This window comes from Propithecus coquereli, unplaced genomic scaffold, assembly GCF_000956105.1.
Source record: "Propithecus coquereli isolate 6110/MARCELLA unplaced genomic scaffold, Pcoq_1.0 Scaffold110, whole genome shotgun sequence".
NCBI classification, from domain to species: Eukaryota; Metazoa; Chordata; class Mammalia; order Primates; family Indriidae; genus Propithecus; species Propithecus coquereli.
In genome coordinates, this window is record NW_012134970.1 from 2,564,661 (window position 1) to 2,584,922 (window position 20,262).

The following is a 20,262-nucleotide window of genomic DNA, read 5'->3' on the forward strand; positions in this document are numbered from 1 at the left end:
GCTAGGTTAGATTATGAGGGACCTTATTTGCTATGCTAAAATGATTGGGCTTTATCCTAAGAGCAATGGGAAGAAACAGGACCTAATTTACATATTACATATTTACGTATCAGAAAATTTATGCTGGCAGCTATGTGGGAAGTAAATTTGAAGGGAAAAAGACCAGAGCTAGGGAGATCAAATTAGTTGCAGAAATGTAGGTAAGAGAAAATCATGGTCTGAATGTGGACAACCATGTGCGGGGAGGAAATAGACTTATTGCAACAGTAGACTCTCTCAGTAAGGCAGGGAAAGGGGAGTTCACATCGAGCGCAGGGTATATGACTTGCAGAATTGGGTAGATTTTCTGAAAAGGAGCCTAGAGGATAAGGAACATGAATGTAATTTAAGTGTTAAACTAAGTCCCTTTAACAAAAGCCCTGGTTCCTTCAGCTCAGTTAATCAGATTGCAGAGGCTCCCACAGCAAAATATTGCTCTGGGGGGCCATTGCCTGGTTTATTCTTTCCCAGATCTGCTCCTCAATTAAGAAGCACTAACTGAGGTCTAGAAATTCTCTCTAACCATCTCTCCTTTTAAATCAACAATAACCCAGACATACTTCAACATTGTTACTACCATCTGCTAAATATAATTAATAGTCCTCCTTATTTTGTATTCAAAGGGCTTCCAGAATTCAAAAGGAGTATTTTTAAAATGAAGATGACAGAGACATTCCTCCTTAAGAAACAATGCAGTTCCTTGGAAAGAACACAGGCTTGAAAGCCAGACATACCTGCTCCTGGATCCTGGTTCTGTCACTTTCTGATTCTGAGTCCTGGCACATGAAAGACTCATGAACAACATTTGTTGAAGAGATGATGTTTATTTAACTCCTGTGAGCCTCGGTTTCTTGATTTGTACAAATGAAGCAATTATTTCCGCTATGAAAGATTGCTACATGGATGAGATAATCTTGAACATAAAGTGTCTGGCACTTCATTGATACTAATTAAATGATAGCATTGATGATTGTACTTTGGAATAAAATAAAAACAGAGGGTGAAACTATTTGTGGCAGGCTCTTAATACATTTTGTGTTGCGGTAAAGGAATACTTGAGGCTGGGTAATTTATAAAGGAAAAAGTTTTATTGGCTCATGGTTCTGAAGATTGGAAAGTTCTAAATTGGGCATCTGCATCTGGTGAGGACCTCAAGCTGCCTCCACTCATGCTGGAAGGCAGAAGGGGAGCCAGTGTGTGCAGAGATCACATGGAGAGAGAGGAAGCAAGGGGGAAATGTGCCCGGCTCTTATTTACAACCAGCTCTATTAGTTCTGCAGGAGCTAATAGAGTGAGAACTCACTCAGCCCCGAGGGAGGGCATCAAACTATTCATGAAGGATTTGCCCTCATGACCCAAACACCTCCCCATAGGCCCTACCTCTAACACCGCTGATCAAATTTCAACATGAGGTTTGGAGGGGACAAACACTCGAACCACAGCAGGTGCATTTCAAATACTGCACGTGGCCCATTTTTGCCTTTAGCTACCATTTTGTATATTTCCAGGTAAATGGAGACATGGCTGGCATGGACCTCCTAAATATTGAGGTGATCCTAAACCCCAATCTTTTGTTGTGAGCATCAACTTTTGGCCTTCTCTTCACCAAGTCTCTAAGGAGGGCTGTGTTCCCATTAACACCAGCATTGTTAATTGTCTTCGTTTCCCAGCGCTCTTCCTTCTCCTTTGTACCCCCTGGGAGAGAAATCTTAGAAACTCAAAATGCTAAAAAGAGAGGACAGGAGGGATCTGAGCCACAACAAAGGTCTTGGTTTACCCACATACTGATTAACTAACTTGGCTAGTCTTGAAATGGCAACTGAAGCTTTTGTGTATTAGCTGAAAACATCACCCTTTGACCTGCTCTCTTTTGCGCTCTGAGTATATAGCTGCACTTTCCAAGTTTGGCTTTTATCACAGCTTAAACAAATATTTTATGTATAAAGTATGGAAAAGCAGGCCAATTGCTCTTCTCTGTCTTCTAAGAACAATGCTACTGTTCTCAAACATTTTGCAAGAAACTAACATACTCTCACTTGCTGAGCTAAAAAGAGAACACTGAAGAGCCATTAGAGTATGAGGCAGTCTGCGTGGTGGTGCTGATGAAATGGCCAAGACACAAAAGGCTTGCCCAGTCAAGGACACTTGGTGATAATGTTTCCAGAGAAACGAGGCCCTGAACCTTTCATCCATCAATCCAGTATTTGCAAAGTGGCTCCACTGTATCCTCCCAAGTCTGACCCTATTAGAAGACCTGATCCTTCTCCTAAGGGCCTTATCATTTACAAAGAGTGACAAAACACATCCTTGATATAAGCAGAAACCAGCTAAGTACTTAACTGCACGATATTGACTATACGGGAAGAGTTTCCAGGAAGGGGAATTGATGTGGGCTGATGACGCTGAAAAGGTCTACACGAAGAAGGCAGAGGTTAAGCTGGGCTGAGAAGGATGAGTAAAGTTTCAGGAAACAGAGGAATGAAGGAAGGGCATTGAGAAGTGATAATGTGCTACAGTGAGTGTGTGTGTTAGGGGAGGAAAGAAGATTCAAAGACAAGGAGGTGCAGAATGGTAATGTGCACGCTGTTCACTCGAAATCTTCACCCTCACCCGTATTTCATGCAGTCCCCTGCCCCATTTCCCTCCCCTCTCAAGCGCCACCTAACAATTCTCTTTTGCTAACTTCACATCCCCTCCTATACTGTAGCTTGTATCCACCACCCACCCTTACTCATATAGAGACTTAAACCCATTTCCAATGTTTCACATGCGGAAGCTCCAAAAAAAGAGCAGAAGATTCTTGTGAGTTCCCAGCACGAGGCTGAGCACGTGCGCACTAAACACTACGCAGTGGCTGAAATTGAATTTATTTCCCTCAATTGCAAGTCTCTGAGAGCACCAAAGAGTTCCACAACTGCCATCCCGGCATTTTAAAGAGATGGTGTGGAGGACCAAAATGCTGGTAACAACTACAGAGGAATCTAAATCTTTTTAAATTTGGGGGAAACTGAAGCTCTGAAATTGTAGGGTACATTCAATAACTGGCATGGAAAAGAATCACTTTGTCTTTCTTTTTCTTCCTCTCTCCTTCCCTTCCTCTCTTCTCTCTCTTTCTCTCCTTTTCTTTCTTTCCAGAATTTTCCACAAATGAGTGCATTCATAAAGATAAGGTCAAGCTTTGGCGACAACACCTTCCTAAAACTGAGGCCTTTGAAAACACTGATCTGGACTGAGGCTTATGTTCCCTTCCCTGTCCCGAAATTACTCCCTATAATTTGTTCAGCTTGATTCCACCCTGAGTGTCCAGGCGGTTGGTGCCCACAGCCCCTTCGGGGCCGTGAAGGGAAGGCGTCCTTCCTCCCCCTGCTCCGAGGCTCTGAGGGGGCTGGCCGGCTGCCTGGCTCTGCCAGAAAGTGGCATGACCACCAGCACTACTGTGGTCAGCACAGGAAGAAAATCTCGGGTATTCACAGCTAAACTATGGTTTGAGAAATGCTGGCGACTGAGGCTTGGCTGGGTGAAGGAACCAGAATAGCAGCAGAAATGCACTCTTTGACTCTGCCTCTCCCCCACACAGGCCCTAAAGGAACCAGAGAAAGGATCACGATGTTCACGGCTGGGCTTGGCTCAGTCTTAGTCCCAACGTGAGGGCCAGTGCAAAGGCCAGTTTCTTTTGGGGTTTTTCTGAGGGTGACATAAGAATTCTCATGGCCCCTCCTACTTCTAAGCACCTTCTTTTGGCCCTACGGAAGACCCCTAGAGCCCAGGATTTTTCAGTCAAGTTCAAAAGTCCTCAGAAGCCTCTTCCGTGGGGGAGCACGTGGCAGCACTGTCCCCATTATTTCAGCTCACATCAGCACGTGCCCATGAGACTCTAGCGTATCACCACGTCGAGTGAGGAATCTATCCATGTTAGTTGGATTTTTTTTTTTTCTTTCCAATGTTCCTTTTCACAGTGGAACCAAAGTAGAATATGCTTCTGTCACTGGTACACAGATAACCAACATATGCTAAATCCCTGTCTTGTTTATGCGCCAGTGATCCAGGAAACAGAGAAGAGAGAAGTTCCTCCTTTCTACTTCATCTTTGCTTTAAGACAAATGGGCCTGGACATGGGCAAATGTATCTGTAGCAAAAGATTAAATGCTGGAATCAGGGTCCTGTGCTCTATGCTCCTTAGTTATTTTTATGCACTTAAGAGAATCAGAAAAAGCACAGGAGGCCCTCAGGACATGAAAATTAAATGTGGCAGCAGAAATTGGCATCTGCAGAGCAGCACAGGCAGGCTGGCCCCATAGGCAAGGCATCTAAAAGGCCTTGAGGCTGCTCTGACCAAGCTGGGGGAAAGCTGGGGAGGGGCCGTTTAAAGGGAACAAGTTCTCTCTCTTCTCAGGATTAGCTTGCCTACTGTCCTCCTGCTAAGGAGAGTCAGGAAGGCTTGTTTGTTTAAAGGGCATTCAATGTCAATGACTGGTTTTTCCACCATAAAGACTGACAGTTTACAGAAAATCCTTTGGCAGGATGATTGCAATCTTGTTTGTACCAGAGCAATAGAAATCTTGGTTATAAATATGCAAAGCATAATGAAAAGATTAAAGCTGGTGGCTGGGGTGTGAATTGGTCTGGGTTGTTTACTCCCTGAGGAATGCCTTCCCTCCATCTTTCTCTCCCAGCGCCATCCCACACACAGAGGGGAATCCACAAAGACAGAGACCTTCCCATGCCCCATTCCCTTGCTTCCCGGAGCTTGCTCTGGTGTGGAGACCTGGCTCTGTGAACGTGAGGATCCACACGTGGGCAGGAAGGGCAAGGCAGAGAGAGGGCAGGGAAGGAAACGGGCTCCCTGACCCCGGCCCGACTGGCCTGGCGGGGACCAGGCTTGGTATAAGTTTTGGCCAAACCGAGTGGGTTGCTGTTGGACTAACCATGAATCTGCGTCTGTTTCAGTGATATCTGAGCGATAAGAGAAGGTCATATTGAACTCTTCCGGTGTTCACTCTGGCCTGGATGCGCGTTCTTAGGGCCAGGCCAAATCTATTCTAGAAGAGGGCAATTAAATACGTGAGTAAGTCCCAGGGTTGGAATTTTGGCTCCATCATTTATGAGCCCTGGGTCCCTGGGCAAGTGGCTCGACCTGTTTCCCCTTTCTCTGTTCTGTCCTGCCAAGATTGTTATGAAGACAAAATGAGCCAATGAATGTAATTCATCTTGCGTGGGACACAGGGGCTGCTCAATCAGCGGAGGCTGTGACTAGAACGTCTTGCCCGAGTAGCGGAGGGTGGTAGATTGGCTTCCAGGAGCCCGAGTTTACTTAGAACCCCTTTCCTGGCTTTGAGCTGCTGAAGCCTCCAGTGTTCAGTCTCCCATCAGCCTGGGCCTGCTACTACCTGCTGCCGTTCTCGCGCTAAGTCTTCATGTGCACCGTCCTGCCTCCGCGTGCAGCAGCACCTCCTGCCTGGTCACTTTCCTCAAGGGAATAACACAGGCTCTAAAGCACCGGAATGAGGCGGAAGCATTTCTTCCTTCATTCAATTCAAAGTTGTGGTTTAGATCTTCAAAGGCCAGATCCCAGGGATTTCTATATTGGTGAGGCAATTTGCATATGGATACCTGGCTTATTTCTGTAAGAACCAGGCCCAGAATTTAATGTCCTACCTGACAGAAACAGAAAGCAAAATCTATTCTATCAGGGCAGGGAAACCCTAAGGCATGGTGCAGTACCTTGGAGCAAGTAACAGCTGCAGATAGTTAGCACCCCTAAACCAAGAGGGGCCAGACAGGGGGCAGCTATAGAATGGGGCAGGAGGGGCTGTCTGTCAGGGGCTGTGGTCTGCAACGGAGGGATGCAGCCAGGCTGCGGCCACCTTGCAAGAAAGAAGCATACGGAATACATACCCCAGCCTCACTCTCCCACTTGCCTCGGATCTCCGGCCTGTGCTCCCCACAGGCGAATTCAACAGGAGCTGGAGAGCATGGGACCCACGTGGCAACCCCCACTGGTCAGCCTTCCCTCCCAGGGTGGAGAGCAGGCGGAGCAGTGTGAAGTGTGCATCAGGCAAACAGAAGAGAAGCAGTTTGGAGGGAAAAAAATCAGTCCTACCCAAAAGGATCGAATTGATTTTGGTATGTGTAAACTCCAGATGCCGGTACCAGCGAGCCCTCCCCCTCTGAATCCACAACCTACAAATTTCTACTGATTTCTCTCATGGAGTTTCTCCAGCAAAATGCCAAATTTCCATTGTACAATTTATTGTTTAAAGAGGCTATAAGTTGTCTAGGACTATATTAGGAAATTTACAAATAATAATTAAACTGGAGTAATCATAACAAACAAAACACCGTATGGCAACAATATCAGTAAAGATTGCAACCATGAAATGACCAAGATCCCTTTGTGAGCCAAAGCCTTACTATAACATTTTTGCACGTGGCTTCCCTCCCTCAGTAAAGCTGAGCTCTGTCAAGCATCACTGCCCCCACCACCCTGTTTTCTGTAATGCCACCAGGAAGGAAGTGCACACAGAGCTCCCAGTCACTTCATACTTTCCCGGCATGCTCCGTTTCTCTTTGCAACCATGGTCAAGTCGATCAAAGCTTGTGATTTTTAGTTTTCCTGTCTATTGGGTCGACAAGAAAGAGCATGCACTCTTCTCTGGCCTTGTTTTCGTTTTTTTTTTTTTTTTTTTTTTTTTTATTGAAGATTAAAATCCCTATATGGAAGCTTTTCCTAGGTCAGTCAAGTGCCCTGGAAACAGCCTCTGAGACAGAGTTCCACGCAGAAGGCTTATTGGGAGAGTGTCTTGGGAGAGACATCTGTAAGGACCCACGGGAGGCAGGGCTGAGCAAAGGCCGAAGCTGACCCACAAAGCAGCCACAGCAGAAGCCTCAGCCCTTCCTGTGAGACACTCTGGAGCTGGGACAGCCCTTCAGAGATGTTCTGATTGAGGCAAATGTGCCGGCCTTTGCCTCCTCACATCAGCCAGTGATCAGCCACTGGCTGTCTCTGAGAAGGAGTACAACCCGGAGTGACACAGCTCTCTGTAGCCAAGGACAATTCCCACTGAGCCATGTGGCTATGAACTGTCAGCAGCTGAGCGTCCCAGCAGCTGGGCCATGAGTACCTTGCTTCTGAAGAGGGGACCTCAGCAGAGCACCACGGTATCCACTCACCCCACACGGATCCTCTCATGGCTCTGGTTAGTTTTCTTTCTTATGAAAACATAGAAGCACTAGTGGGTTGAACTACAGCCTTGCTGCAGCTGCCCTCGTGCTCATAATCAACACTCATTGTCTTTGTTCTCCACCACTCATCCTGGTTTCTCTTACCTTCAGCCAGCACTTCCGCTACTCCAAGTGGCCAGACTGGTGGGGTGCCTAGACCCTCCTCCCTGAGGAATCTAATGCCCTGGTTAACAGGTCCTTTGCAGGCTGTGGCTATCGTACCTTTCCCTATACCATTAAATATGGGCGTGGGGATGGCAAAACACATCCTAGCCAAGGCCCTCCAGGCAGGAAAGGCAAATCCATACCTGGAATATGTGTCAATCCTAGTCAAGATGAGTTGTTCCTCCTACTAGAATTGAAAAGATTCAAAGGGACTGACTTACTGCCCAAAGACTGGTTGGTCTCCTTGAGTGGGGTGTCACACTGGGGACCCACCCCTCTTTGCTGTTGGCAGGTTAAATGGACAGTCAGCAACATCCATAGCTAAAGCAGGACTATATGTAAGCCTTCATCTCTGCCATCACGGCTGCTCTGTTCAGGAACCCATTGTGCAAGCACTGGGTTTGGAAGGGGCAGAGCCTGGCTAACGTCTATTAGCTGAGTCGCCTGGTTATCTAGTGCCTCTTCTACAACATATGATATTTGGTGGGCATTACAAAAATCTTCATATTTATAATTCGTGCTCACCCCCATAGGCCCATTCATGTGCCTCTTCCACAGACATTTCTGTCCCCAAGCTTTCTATTGTTTTCTTCCCAGGCCCTGACAAACCAACCAGGTCATCTGCAACATGCTCTGCTTCCAAGGACCGTTCCAGGTACCAACTCTTTTAGGCTGGGTGCCCTGGAAACCAGATGCTGACACAGAGAGTTGTATGCAGAAGATTTATTTCTTTTTAATTTTTATTTATTTTTTAATGTACTAGGGCTAGATGAAAGTTTTATTTTGGAGGGCACTGCTGGCATACACATTTAAGGAACTGAGGGAAGCAGGGTTGGGGAGAAGGGCAAATTGAACAGGGCTAGATGTTTTTATCCTCATAGCCTCATTATCAGTCAGTCATTGGCCACAGGCTGCCCCAGGTAGAGGCTCATAATCTTGAATGAGACATACCTTCAGCTGAGGGCAATGTCTAGTAAGGAACACAGGTATGTATTGTCAACAGACAATATTTCTAGCAGCTGGGAGATGGTTATGTCAGCCCCAAAGAAGTAATCTAGCTAGTGCACCACAGTATCCACTACAGTTAAACCATCAGTTTATTCTAATTCAGGTTCAAGTTTTAGCCACTGCTGTATAAGAAATTACCCAAAATTTAGTGGCTTAAAACAATCATAAGCATTTACATTTATTGGATCAGGAATTTAGAAGCAGCTTAACTGGTTGGTTCTGGCTCAGGGTCTTTCGCAAGATTGTAGACAAGATATTGGCCAAGCCTACCGCTCATCTGAAGGCTTGACTGGGGCTGGAGAATCCATTTCCAAGATGGTGCACTCATATTGCTAGTACGTTGGTGGTGGCTGTGGCAAGAAGCCTCAATTCCTGGTCCTGTGAACCTTTCCACAGAGCTCTCTGTTACGAGAGTCCTCATAACAGAGCAGCTGGCTGACTCCTAAGCAAGACAGAGTAAAGCAGAAGCCAAAATATCTTTTATGACTCAACCTTGAGAATTACACATCATCATTTGCACAATGTTCTGTTGTTTATGCGTGTCAGCCCCATTGACTGTGGGAAGAGACTACTCAAGGGCATGGGTACCAGAAGGCAAAGACCACTGGGGTCTTCTTGGAGATTTGCTACCACAAAGAAGCTTCACAGATCTAGAAGTCTTGAACCAAAGGTTCTTTTATCAAATGCTCATGTCATTTTAATAATGAACTCAGTGTTTGAGAGGGGCTGACAGGTTATAAATACCCAGAACTTGAAGGTGGTTAGAATTCAACTACTTGAGGACCATTACTTTTCTTCCTGCTACATTATTTAATAAAGTACATATAACTCTGTTTCCAGAAAGCCATCCATCACTGTAATACTCTTCTGGTGCAGGAGATTTTGCCACAATTTTAAAATCTATTTTTTCTTACCCTAGAAATAGTTTGGAAAATCAGGTCATTGTGCTCAAAGAGCTTGTGCCATGAAATTGCATTTCTTTTTTTTTTTTTTTTTTTTTGAGACAGAGTCTCACTCTACTGCCCTGAGTAGAGTGCCGTGGCGTCAGCCTAGCTCACAGCAACCTCAAACTCCTGGGCTCAAGCGATCTTCCTGCCTCAGCCTCCCAAGTAGCTGGGACTACAGGCATGCGCCACCATGCCCGGCTAATTTTTTCTATATATTTTTAGTTGTCCATCTAATTTCTTTCAATTTTTAGTAGAGACGAGGTCTCGCTCTTGCTCAGGCTGGTTTCGAACTCCTGAGCTCAAACAATCCGCCTGCCTTGGCCTCCCAGAGTGCTAGGATTACAGGCGTGAGCCACCACGCCCGGCCTGCATTTCTTTTGATTGGGATCTTCTCACATTTTCTGGGATTCCGTAGAGAAGCTTACATGTTACAATCTTAGAGACCTTTATTATTATTTTACTCTTTTATTCAGGGCAAGTTATCTAAGTTTGTGATTGGTAATTATATTCATAAAAAATTATTAAGCTCTGCTAGCCAGCACTCTGAAGAAAGGCAGCTAAACATGGCTTGAAGAGCACTGCAAAGAGAGAAAAATGCACAGTTCCTGCCTCTTAAAGACATTGATATCCTGTGAAAGAAAAAGCACAAACCCATTATGAGCCCATAAGAATGATATAGATGTAGCAACCAAACAGGAAACTTTCATGGAAATAAAATCTTACCAAAGCTCTCTCTGGCCTCTATCTTTTGGCAAATGCTTTTCTAATCTAGAAACAGACCCAATTTGAAAATAGAAGAGCAAATCCTCTGCTAGCCTCATTGCAGGGATGGACTGCAGGACAGGAGAGGAGGGGCTATCCCTTACTGCTGGCCACCGGAGTGCCTGGAGGAGTCAACACCAGCTATAGATAGAATGTTGCCTCCACGACGCCCTCTCTACCCACCAGATCACACCACATCCCCTTGACTGAGGGATGCCCTTTTGCCCAAGGCTGTAATTCATTTCTATGACTACCAGGAAGGTCAGAACAAACACATTTCTACCAACAAGAGCTAAATTTATTTCGAAGCTAGAAAATCAATATCCTTTATTTTGTGGAGGTATATACAATTGCTTTAGAGACATTGTATTCAGGTCTGATAGGGAAAGTCTACGTGGCCTGAACTTAGTTTACATGCTGGGCTTGGATTCAAAAGGAATGGGATCTTCCATTTATTCACTCATTCATTCAACAAACAGATTTATTGCTCATGCAGGTACTACCATGTTAGACAAAGGGAATACAGAGCTTAACAGAATAAACTGCCTGTCTTAGGGAACTCAACAGTTAACAAAACAGCGAAATAAGAAACACATTGATAAACCCTGTGATGGACATATGCACTGAGCTTTTGGAGAAAAATCTTAGAATTTGATGGGTGAAGATGGGGAAGAAAGTGTGCTCTAAGCATGGGCAACAGCATTTTCTAAGACATGAATCCAGAAAGAACATGATTTATTTAGTCAATCGCTAGCGAGACCAGAGTTTAGAGAGTTTGTGGGGAAGGGGTTTGAGACTGGGCTTGATGTGAGCCTGGTCAAGACAGGTTTGGTAAGCTCCCCCTAGGAGGTGAGATTTATTCTGAAGGCAATTGAGAACTTCCGAAGGCCCTTAAGGAGAGGGAAATGATTGTATTTGCCTCAAAAAAACAAACAAACAAAAAAACCCTCTGGGAACAACAAAGAAAAAGGACAAGAATGGATGAGAATAGATCCCCAGGGAACTCCCACATTTATGGGGGAACAGAGCCAAGAGGCAGACAGAAGGAGCAGACACAGAAGTAAGAGGAAATCCAAGAGAGAGTGGTTTTGTGGACTGAGAAGCAGGGACAGAGGGTGGCTGAGGCCAAAGAGAGGTCAAGAAGGGCAAGGACTGAAGAGGATTGGATGAGCAGCCAGGGAGGAATTAGAGCCCTCAGGGAGAGAACTTTCTGTGAAGACAGAGGAGTAGATTGCAGGTAAGGAGGAAATGGAGGGAGAAAGAGGAGACAACGAATGCCACCTTTTCTACAATCCTGGCTCCGAAGGAACAGAAGTCCCTCGTTGGAAGCAAATATGCAATCGAGGGGTTTTGTTTGAAATTTTTTTAAAGATAGGAGAGATTTGAGGACATTCCTGGGTGAATGGAAGATACAGGAAAGAGTGTGGGTGATTGAAGGAGCAAATTTCTAAAGACTGGGAAGGAATGGGATCCAGAGCACAGGTTGGAGGGCTTTGTCCAGGAGGAAGGACACCCCTGTCACTGTCCAGTGAGGGCCTGTGGGAAAGACGGCTCAGACGCACAGGAGGGTGTGGGTCAGGGGGTTGCAATGGGGCAGTTTCCCTCTGGTGCTTCTGGTATCATCTGTGTGGTGAGGGGATAAAGCCCCCCTAGGCACGCAGGGAAGGTATTGGCGGGCTCCAAGACATGAGACGGGTAGGAAAGTTTGAAATCGGCACTGTGGAGAATCAGGGAGAGAGGCTGCCTGGGGAAACATGGAAGAATTCTTTTGTTAAGATGTGGTCTCCTTTCCTCAGATATGAGAAGGAAAGAGAAGGTCACATTCCACTGGATTCTGCGACATGAGGCAATGCAGGTACCATCCCAGGCTTTCTTCTTCCTTATAAAAATTATCTCTAAGGTTCTTGAAGTTTTAACTCTCATTTCTGTTTCTTTTCTACTCCCTTTAAAAAATAAAAAAAGAAATAACTATACATCAACTAACTGGCAGTGTGTCATAACTGAGGAGAGATGGCACTTCCTCTCTGAGTGCCTGAGAAAACAAAGTGACTCAGCTTCTGGTGTATTAATTAGAGTCCGATTTACTTCCATGAAAATAGAGTCTATTGTACCATCTTTATATATTTAAATCTTTAGTGACAACAACTCTTGGAATACATTCAGAGCAAAATGCGGGCGAGGCCCTCAATCACAGTGACACTTGTTTTTTGAACACATGAGATAGTTCCATTCAATTCAATAAGTGTTTATGGAGCACCATCTATGCGCATATAACTATTTTGTAAAACCTAGACTAAATGCTCCAATTTTGTTTGGGACACAAATAACAACTCTACTTCATTTTGTACCTCATTTGTGGGAAGTGTTATGATCACAGCCATGGTATAATTCTTAAGAAATTTATTTTTGACCATTCTTCCTTCCAAAATTCTTCCACGATTTAAAAAACTCAAATAACAGCAAAAACTCCCAAGTCCTTTTCTAGTGGACACTGCTCACTCAGACTGATGCCCCCAAGAATAAAATGAGAAGGAGAGGCTTGAAGATGAAACCAGTATGTGAGAATGGAGAAGGAAATAATCAACTCAAATCCACAAATCAGTTATTTCTCAGAAACCAAGCCTCTCTTCACCTTGCTTTTATTTCTGAGAACACAGAATCCCCGGGCTCAATGCAAGAGCCATTCCCACTGAGAGCTCGGGGAACTACCCCACTGTTGCTATTGCATTTGGGGAGCTCAACTCTCCAACATGGCGGGAAGTAAAGTAGTGACAATCACTTGGTTTGTGCAATCAGCACTTACTCATTTTATTTATAGTGAGGGGACAATGTTGATCAGCCAGGGCGCTGCTTTCAAACCGAGGCAGGATTGGAGAACGTGCTCCTCTGCACTTCTCTTTCTGGTGACCTGGATTCTATTGTTCAGGGCCCACATTCTTGCAAACTAATTTATAATGTATTAGTGGCTACCTACACATTATTTTTCTATTCATTTGTTGGGTTTACTTCCTATCCCCCTAGGAAACTGTAAGTACCAAGAAGACGGGATTAGGTCTCTTTTGTTCACTCCTGTTCCCCCCGTACTTTTTCTTTTTTCTTCTTCTTCCCTTTTTTTTTATTTTTTTTTTTGAGACAGAGTCTCACTCTGTTGCCCGGGGGTAGAGTGCAGTGTGGCGTCATTCTAGCTCACTGCAACCTCAAACTCCTGAGTTCAAGCGATCCTCCTGCCTTAGCCTCCCAAAGTGCTGGGACTACAGGCATATGCCATTGTGTCCACCTTCCCTAATACTTAGAAAAGTGCCTGGCACAAGTAGATGCTTAATAATTATTTGCTGAATTAATTAGATGAAAATTCAATTTAGATATCTCACGTTGGTTTTCTTTCCACAATCATGCATTCCCAGAATATGAGGATAGGTAGGATCCTGGATTCCCGAGCATCTGAAAATTATAAAGTTCCCAGCTCAGATGGTAGAATGACACTTTCTTTCCCTATAGATCATGGCCAAAAGTCAGACCTTTGTTACTATTCCTGCCTGTGCCAAATGAGGTGGTTTTGTCCCTGTCACTCTCATGGGATGAATAGTGGTTTTTTTTGGTTAATGTCAGTAATGTCACAGAATCATATATTTGCAGGCTAAAACATGATCTAGGCCAGTTTTCTTTTTTGAGCTACTTGTAAAAGAATGTAGCCTGTGGAATCCATATATATTTCTAAAATCAAATCTTGCTAGCTTTTATTAGAATAATCCTATATCTTGTTTTTCAAATGGGATACTTAGATATTGAAAGGAGAAGCTATTAATAATTACACAGTACAAAAAGCATGAATTGGGACTATCCTAGAAAAACTAGGGTGAATTTATCATTATTCAATAAGCAATTGATTTATAGGATTTTTAAAAGGATGAAGTCCTTGGAGAGAAAAATAATTTAAAATAGCAAGAAGAATCCTTGAAGGAGTCTTTCTTCTGCTGCTGTCAGGAATTGTCTTTCATAAATTATCCCAAGTTGGAAAGACCAGTCTTCAGCCATCGTTGGGAGCCTATTTCAACCTTAACAAGTTCATGGATATTGACATTTAAACTTTCTTTCCGTGTCCATTGTGCATGCTGCATGTGAAGACTTCCAAATGCCAGCAACCATCAATTCAGAACAACCTTTGTTTTTCCCTGAGCTAAATAATTCCAAGCCTTTTATATTAACTTCCTTCTTATCTTATTGTCCAATCTTTTAATTAGACTTGTTGGTCTCTTTTGTGCCTTTTCCAAGGTTCTCTCTGGGCCCCACTGACATTTGATACCCAGATTCATGCCTGATGTTGTAGGAAGGATCTAGTTGGCACTATTTCTGCTGTACCATAGCTGTGAAAACTCTCTTGCGAAGAGAATGCAGCACTTGATATTCAAACCACTAATACAGGTCAACATCTAGCCGTGAACGTTCTTTTAAGAATTTAAAACACATTAGGACCATCTATTAAGCCTCTACCTTGCTATAATCTTTCAGAAACAATTGCTCGTTCTTAAACTTTTAGTAAAAAGCTACCACAAAGATCTCCAGCTTATCTTGTCTAAACATTAGATATAAATGACTTTTCTAAATTTGTGATTGTAGAGTGCTCCTTTCGTGAGAGTTTTGGGGTGAAGAAAGCAGTTAGCAGGCATTCCAATGCCACGATATTGAGAATGTGGGAATTGCCTTGTACTGGGGACAAGCAGTGCCCAGAAGGCACACTTGGCAAGAACACACTGCTGTTTAAATGCATACAGTGAGTTGTCCTTAGTTCTTGCTTGGCTGAACCCAGGTACACAGACTCTAAGACTGACAGGGCCTGAAAAGCCCCTGATTGGCAAATGCAACCCCTCATGTTCTGGATGGCAGGACTGGGCAGTAACTTCTTCCATCCAGGCAGGTCTTTGTGAAGATGGAACAATGTGTCTTCAAACATCACAGACACTTCTCATCTGATATGATTCCTCTTGTCTGATACAGTTCCTTCCAGAAAGCCAGGGTTATTCCTACCTCCCAGATCTCTTTCAATGCAGTGGTTTGAATAAGGCACTTAAAAAATGTGTTTAAGATCTCTTTAAACTGCAGTCTTTTTCTAAGCAGGTAAAGCAAGCACACTACATTTTTATTCAAGCTTAAACAAGACTCTGAAGATTGAATCTTCTTTCCTTTTATAAGGGAGAATGGTTCAGAAAGGTTTGGGGGGATTGAACTATCTTACAAGGCCAAGGGGAGTTTGCTATTTAAATGACTCTGCAAAAATCTTTCCATAAAAAGAATTTCTCTTCCTACTCTTACCTCACCTCCTTTCTTCCTTTGATGTTTTGTAAATTATCTTTTCAAGTATCAGGCTGTGCAAAGTGAAGAACATTTGCACTGTTTCTAAGTCAGCCACCAAAAATAATTGGTGTTATGCCAAAGGATGTGGAGGTCTTTGTTTGTTCTACACAGACTCTTCTTAGAAGAAATTTATCTTCTTCTCTACCTGTCATCCCTTCCCACACTCAATTCAAATGGAAAATTGACTTTTTCAGAAGGCAAGACGATTATGCCAAAATCAGGGCAGTAATACTCATTTTCATTGTGTGCCTTTCCTCCCATTCTTAGCTTCTGTTGGGCAGATCTCTGAAAACCAAGCTTTGCTTTGTCAGTCACACAAACTGGAAGTACATCTTATCACTGACTGATAGCTTTTTGCAGACAGCAGGAATGACCCTAGATCTTGTCAGAAATAAAAACATAGAAATAGAAATATGTGGGATGTGACCTCCTTCTGTAGAGCTTTTAAATGGGGCCAAAAGGAAATAGGATTCATATTTAAGGGGAATGTCACCTCAAGGATTCCAGACACCTCACTGAAAAACATTTAGTACTCATTTGGCATGAAACTAGCAATTGCAATGAAGATCCAGTAAATCATGGTGGCTCTTTGGTTTATACTTAATACTATTTTCACAGACCAGGTCTAGGAAGTCTCCCCAGCTTGGGTGATCCAGAGCCAAGAGCACTTCTGTTTGCCTAGAAGCCAAATTATAATACATTTCCTTTCTTCTGTCCTTCCTTTCTTCCTTCTTTCCTTCCTTCTTTCTTTTTCTTCTTTCATACTCTCGTTTTTTGCATTCTTTTGAAGACAGAATTGTGATTGACAGTGAATACTTGCCAAATTCCATGGAGCCCAGCTGATGCCAAAGTTACAGGTTGGTTCCTTTTATTTTCTCTGGAGTAAAAATATCTAAAAGGCAAAGAATAAATCCCTTTTATATGAGATGCAATATTTTGCAGATTGTGGGAGGTTGATTGTTGGTTGAAGTTTTATAGCACTTCATAGCATTTGCTGGTCACCTCCTAAGCTCCCACACACCCATTTGACCTTCCTAATTTTGGTTTGGGGATCCATGTAGTTCTGGAGAATCTACGGTAAGTTAACCAGTTTATCCATAGTCCTTTCTATGGGATCATAGGGGTGGACATGCGACTTCGACTAGTCCAGGCAGAGTGACTCTCAGGACTGCTGCTGGGAATGCTGGGACCGTGGTGCTCTCTCAGTCTGGATTTGAAGGATGAATATTTTGCCCCAGGAGCTTCCAACAGAGCCATCTGTGACCAAAGGAATCATGGGATAAAGCCAATTTCATGGAAAGTAAAGCAGAGAGATAAAAAGAAATCAGGTCCTCAAGCCACTGGATTAAGTCTCACTTGAAACTAGACTTACAACCAGATTTTTCAATCACGTTGAGTCAATAAACTCCTTTCATTGTTTAGGCTGAGTTGAGTTGGAGTTTCTGGTATATACAACCTGAAGATTATTCAGATGAGCTACATTTTTGACTACAGGAACCAATATGTGTGGTTGTGGGGGGTGGGGGAATACACACACAGAAAGAGCACTTAATTGATGCATGATTCTTTACAACTCTCTTTAGAGGACACTCAGTGTGTAAGACATAGCCTTAATCTGGCATTCTAATTATGAAATAAAATCTATGTATACAAAACTATTAGAAAGTATTATATAGACGGCATTCAGTGGTGCAAAATGGAAAGTTTTCAGAGAGAGACCAATGAAGGAGGATGCGAGGCTTCATAGAGGAGGTTGTTTTAGGCAAGAACACCCAGGAGGTAGTTGGACGAAGGAGAGATCGTTGAGGGTTTCAACATGAGCGAGGAGGCTCTGGACTCTAAGGCATGTTTAAAGTATTGAGATCCTCAAAGCCACAACCCCTATCAGTTTGACTTTATATAGTATTCAGCATAGTTTCTGGTGATGTGATAATAATAAGCTGAAACTGACCCTGTTCACTAAGAAAAGCAATATAGGTTCTTCTTGGGCGTGCTTTATCACTTTCCCATATGCCAGCGTCTGGGTGAAATTCAGCTGTCTAGTCTCTTTGCTCTCAGTTCCCTGCATAATTTCAGCCTCTGAGTTACAGGAAATTTCTAAAAAGCCATTTAGAGACAGATTGCAATATAATGCTCTTGAACATTCCACTCTAACAATCGATAAAGGCAGCACTCACTGCAGAAATAATCAAACACAGGATGGAATCTAATATGCGCAAAGCTGATATTTTAACTAGACCCAAGAAGCTCTATGATTCTTTGCTCAAAGCCATGGCCTGGTTAGTTTTCCTGCCTTTGTCTTATATTTTTATATACTTTTAAGGGCCAAACTTTTTGAAGTAGCTTATGGTGATTTTCTTCTATTCTAGTTGTTCAAGGTTGCAACAAAGGTCATATCTACATAAAAATAAGCATGCTGGCAACCAGCAAAGAATATGTTATTCTAGGAAGAAATAAAATGACAATCGTGACCCTGGATCTCCTGCCACACCCCTCCCCACACTCCCCTTTGACTCTTTAAGGAAGAAGGCTGAATGCTCATGGCCAGTATGTGCCAAGCAAATCAGAACTGCTTTCTTGGGAAGATAAGCTTTCTTAGTGCAAAGACATCCTGTACCATACTGAATCACCATGGGTGGGGGATGGGAAACAATGTGGAAACACCATCTTCATTCTACTGTCTGGATTAAGTACAAGATGAAAAACCGTGTTTCTCATTCCTTCTCTTTTCACCATGACTGAGTTCACCCTCTCTTCTGTAGCTATTCTCTGCGTGTATGTCTCATGGTTATCAGATCAGCATTCTGAGCTTGTGCTTTAAAACCACCTTTGGAGGATGCTTAATGCATCTGAAATAATAATTAATCATAAACAACATCCTCTGCATAAGGTATCAAGAAAAGCATTTTCTCTATGACAATTGTTTTAATTTTTAGAAAACGTGAAGTAGTTTATACTACAGTAGCTAAAGAAATAAGATCCTTCAACTATTCTGTAGCTCCAGGCAGCATTCATAGGATTGGTGGGTAAAGAAACATTGCTGTTGCCCTTAAGAGAAAATTGGTTTTACTATGTCTTATTAAATAGATGTTACTCTTCTCCGGACCCTACCCATTCCCACCATCTACACAGTCATATTAGAATCGAAAGAGGATAGTGGATTCAGATCCCTGTATATCTGAACTGGAGTCCAGAAAGCTCAAAAGAGTATAATAATAGGGTAAGGATTTATTCCCTTGGGAGTGGGCTCATAAAGAAGTGTGATTTTCCCCAGGCTAGTGAAAGGCCAGTGTCTCATCAGAAGTATTGAACACATGAAAGGCTCAAGAGTGATCCAGATAAGAGACTCCTTATAAATCCTTACCATGGTTAATCAGGAATAGAATAGAACAAATTACTACTCAGAAATAAAAAGGAATGAACTATTGGTCCTCAGTACAACATTGACAGATCTCAAAATAATTATGCTTAATGAAGCCAGGCAAGACAATATACTGGATGATTTCATTTGGATAAATTTCCAGAGAATGCAAACTAATCTATAGTGACAGAAAGCAGATCAGTTGTTGTCTGGGGTAGGGAGCCAGTGCAGGTAGGGGCAGTGGGGAGAGATTACAATGGGGCAGGAGAAAACTTTTCAGGTCGAATCTATGTTCATTATATTAAGTACGGTGATGGCTTCACTGGTGTATCCAAATGTCAAAACTTATCGAATTGCACACTTTAAATATGTGTACTTTATTGTATGTCAATTGTACCTCATTAAAGCTGTTTTTAAAATTTAGGAATAGAAAAAAATAGACAACAGAAGATGGGGGAATTGACCAGGAGTGAAATATAGGCAACTAATTGATATTTCTCCTCGGGTCAGTCCAGACACTTTTATGAGTGTACCCACACTTCCAGTTTCAACTTGGAGCCTCAAAAATGAGTTCTTGTCCTGCTATTTTACTTTGTATCTCTAGAAAAGAACTATACCTAAATCACCACAAGTGGTTTATATTGTACCCCTTTTTACTAACCTATTTCAAAATCTAAAGAAATCTCTTATTTTTGGATGTATCATCATCATCTACTCATCATCTACATGTTAATAATATCTTCTTTCTTAATACTTAATGTTCTTTATTGGTTGCCAAAAGAATTTTGATGGGTGAGATTTTCCAAATTTTAGTCTTCAAATAATACATGCAATAGTGGGAAAATGAATGCATATCATAACAATTGACTTGGTTTCTCCAAAAAATTTGTGGCAGGGAAGAAAAAGATGAATAGAAACAGACAGAAGATGTGTTATGAGCAAATGCAATGAAAGGAGCTTGGTGGGATTCTTATTCAATAAAATCAACTGACTGTAGACTTTTGGGGGAACAACATGGGGCATTTAGATATAAACATGTGGGAGATAATATTCAGGAATTTTGTGAGTGGGAAAATGGCATATGCTACACATGAAAATATCTACAATGCTTCAGAGATGCCTATGAAAGTGTGAGGTGAGATATGGCTGAGTCTGGGCTTTGCTCTAAAATACTTTAGCAGAGACAAATGAGGGAGAGATGGACAACTGGCAAAACTCTTGATAATTGGTGACTCTGGGTGATGGTATATGGGGCACAGTTAACTATTCTTTCTACTTTTGTATGTATTTGAACTTTTTCACAATTAAAAAATTAATAGAGATTGTTAAAGTACTTATTGTATTTTAAAAGGAGGGACATACTGTCTTTATTTGCCAATTAAATATTTTAAAATAAAAAAATGAAAA